This window comes from Hylobates moloch, unplaced genomic scaffold (genome assembly GCF_009828535.3).
Source record: "Hylobates moloch isolate HMO894 unplaced genomic scaffold, HMol_V3 SCAFFOLD_5, whole genome shotgun sequence".
Classification (NCBI taxonomy): Eukaryota; Metazoa; Chordata; class Mammalia; order Primates; family Hylobatidae; genus Hylobates; species Hylobates moloch.
Window position 1 is genome coordinate 145,118,658 of NW_026652280.1, and position 3,967 is coordinate 145,122,624.

The window sequence follows — 3,967 nt, forward strand, 5'->3', positions numbered from 1 at the left end:
ACAACACCCAAATATATATAATGTACATTAGTTCTCTTTGTTGGTATAGACAAGGAATAAGAAGAAATTTAGCAGTTTAAACAAAAAAGAAGCAACACTGTCTACTTACTGTGAATGTGGTTAGTCCCTATGGTCGGATGGGCTACTACCATGTTCCCCTAGAGGCTAAAAATTTTTTTGAAAAAGGAAACACCAGAAAGAGATCATAACTTATCAGAAGTAACAATCAAACATGAAAGATCAAAATAAGTGACCAATAACTCCATATTTGCAAGCCTGTGCCAAGACAGTCATTATTTCTGAGAATGTTTAATTTAAATTTCTATCTGATCTTTTATTATACATGTATTTGTGCTTGTGGGCAATTGGAGTGATCTGAATGTGTTCCCCAAAATTCATATGCTGCAACTTAATTGCCCATGTGATAGTATTTAGAGGTGGGAGCCTTTAACCCATTTATGCCTGAGGTTGCAATTTTTTGAATTTTTGTAATCAGACCTTAGTGATGACCTTGAGCAGTAGGATATAAATAACTCACACATGCTTAGAGTTTCAATAATGGAACAGTAGGCATAAATAAGTTTTAAGAAGTGATTAATGAGAGAAGAGCCCTCATGGATGGGATTAGCGCTCTTATAAAAGGTCTTAAGGAAGTGAGTTTGTTCTCTTCTGCTCTTCTGCCATGTCATGACACTTAGACTGTGCCATTTTTGAGGAACAGGTCTTCGCCAGACACCAAACCTGCTGGTGCCTTGATCTTGGACTTCCCAGTCTCTAAAACTGAGAAATAAATTTCTATTATTTATAAATTACCTAGTCTGTGGTGTTTTGTCATCGCAGCACAAGCAAGCAAACTAAACAGGAATGAATCTCAAATTCTTTTAAATTTTTTTTGGTGTAGGCAGGGTAGAAACGACGTATGTTTAAAACAACACAAGGTCATTGGATTAATTTTTTCCATGTATCACACTGACGTCTTTGATGTATTACTGGTATAAGTGGAACACTCTATAATTCTCTTCCTTATATTAATGTATTTGGTGTCTTGACATTTGATTAAAAATTAAGAAATAAATTTTATTATGATAATTTTTATATAGATCGAGTCTGTAAAACAATTTTAAAGTAGTATGAGTTTTAATTTGGGTTAGTGTGAAGTTTCTCACTTATAGACTCTATCCGCAAAACCTTAAAAGAGGGAATACACTTAACATATATATAGCTCATAAATAATCACTAAAGCTCATATGATGGTTCTGAATTATATATTTGTCTGTTCTCATAGAATAAAAATTTCTGCCAACTCTTGCCTTCGTTTTCTGTTTTATAGTCACAAAGACATATCTTTCATCTGAGGGCCTCAAGCTCCAGTCGTTAGTAACAAAACTGCAATCATAAGTAAAAAAATAAGCACAGAATTATGTTTCCTTTTCTACCTTGTGCCTGGTAACATCAAAAGTTAAATAATTTGAGGCTTTTATGATGTGTGCAATGGTACCCAAAGAGCATGTTACAGTCCACTTTCTCCATTTCTAATCTTACTATTGTTAATGCTAACAAGACGTATAGGGTCTTTGAACATTCTGAACAATACACCTTGAAGCCTCAGTAAGTCAGCAAGGTCTCAAAGGTTGTACCATGTAAAAGTCAAGTAATTAAACACTGATTACTTACTGCTTAAAAAAAAAAAGGCGGCTGGGAAAAGTTGGATTCAGAAGGTCTAATTTCACTCAGAACATTTCAGTGAAAATTAAGCCTTTAACTATATTCTGCTTGACTTGATTTGAAAGAAAAGGATAAGAAAAAAAGATTATAAAGGCTATTCAGTAATGTCTTTCTGCAACAGAGCTTTGGGAGGTGACAAACAGCCACTGGTAATTCATTTAGTCATCTTTTCGCCAAACAGCATTTGGATTCCCCTTCAAAATTTGGCTGCAACTCTTTAGTTTCATTCTTCTTTCAAAATACAAAGGCTCCTCCCTTCTCTCTTGGCACCGGTTGAAATGTTTTAGCTCCCTAGAAATAGCTAATTTCTAATAAAGTTTGCAAACATAGTAAACCCCATTTTACCTGATGCTGTTTCATTTCCCATACACGAAAAAAAAAAAGGGAACTCTTCCCCAGAGTTTTAATTTTGACCTATTTCAACTTTGTAATCTTTTAAATCAGAATAATTAAAATTTAGAAATATTTAAGTTGTTCTTCCTTCTATCACACCCTACTCTCCAATTTATCTCAGTGGCTAGTATATAGAAAAAAAAAATGCCAGAGATGACACAGGTGCTAAAATTATTCTGCTGAAAGACATCACAGGTTTTTTTTTTTTTTTTTTTGGTAGCAGTAGAATTTATTCAAATGTGCCTTAACATAGGTGCTGAGGCTTGCCCATGGTGCTCTTGATATACAAGGCCAGGACACTCTGCCAGTTTTTCTTGAGCAATGACACCAAGAAGTTGACAGCCAGGTGAATGCTCTACACAAGCTCATCTTCTGTCATCTTCACGTGGCCAACAGCCACAGCCAGACATAACACACCTTCTTCATTTGGAACTTGAAGGTGGACTTCACCTCATCCGCTTCGGCTGCCATGTTTTCGTTGTGTGTGAGCAGGGAAGGGAACTTTCCTGCCTTATTTAGTCCTGGGCCCAGGATTTGTGGGATCCACTTGATCAGAGGCTCTGAGGCCAGAAATGCATCATACTTCTTGGCCAGCTTCTTGACCAGTTTCTTATTTTTGTTGAGTTTTTTCAGCACCTCGATGTCCATGTGGGGGATATCCACGGCCTTGGCCTCGTCACAGTGTTGCTGGTCCCCCAGGACACACACGGAGAACTTGGGGCGGGGAGTGGGCTTAAGCCTGACGGTGCCCGAGAGGCGCTTGCCCTTCTGGGAGTCACAGTCCCTCAAACTAATCTGCAACTCCACTGTCTCCAGACTTGGGGCCCTTGTGCTGGTTCCCTTGCAGGACTTTCTGCATCGCCTCTTACAGGGTGTCGCAAGAGACTTTGCTGCTCATGGCTTCTCACGCTGAGCTAACCGGAAAAGAGACACATCTCAATTTTTTATACCTCTTACTTTCTCACTCTTCCTGTGATAGGAAGGCATTTCTTTCCTTTCCATTTCATGGATGAGATTAAGGATTATCTAACAGAAATAATCATACTGCTTGTTAAAATTTACTTAATTCATTTCTTGGAACTATCACTATCTGTTCACAAGAACATATAAGATTATTTATTTTCTTATTTGTCTGGAATTACCTGTGCCAAATCGATCAAATATTTCCTCACTCAATTGTTTCCAAGAAAGAATTTCTACCTTACAGAGAATGAATCAGTTTAGTTTATTAATCCCTACTGAAACACAGACATACATATGTGAACTCATTTATGCCTACTAAGGTGTAATTATATCACTAGGTTAGATTGTGTTGGGAAAATTTTCTGTAGCAAGGACTAAGAAGAAAAGGACAGTTTCAAATAATATATGAGCTACTTAACAAACATCTTTGAAGATGCTGCTGGTGAAATTTGTTGCAGTTATAAGGAAAATTTTGATTCCTAAATAGGTAATATTAAAATATGCAGCCTTTTCTGCTTACTTTCCTTAATGTTGCTGCTTTAAAAAAATTGACAAATAAAAATTGCATATATTTATCATGTACAACATGATGCTTTGAAATATGTGTACACTGTGGAATGGTTCAATCCAGCTAATAACATATGCATTACTTACATACTTATCATCTTTTGTGGTGAGAACACTTAAAATCTACTCTCTTAGTGATTTTCAAAATAGAATACATCGTTATTTACTGTAGTAACTGTATTGTCCAATAGATAACTTGACCTTATTTCTCCTGTCTAATTGAAATTTTTTAACTTTTAACCAACAACTCCCCAGTTTCCCACCTTCCAGCTTTTGGTAAACACCATTGTAGTATCTGTTTCTATGAATTCAGGTTTTT

General features: G+C 36.3%; 1 pseudogene; it reads right to left on the minus strand.

Moving 5' to 3' along the window:
- Positions 1 to 2,473: 2,473 nt before the first annotated feature.
- Positions 2,474 to 3,016, minus strand: LOC116468394 (large ribosomal subunit protein uL1-like; annotated as a pseudogene).
- Between the last annotated feature and the right edge of the window lie 951 nt (positions 3,017 to 3,967).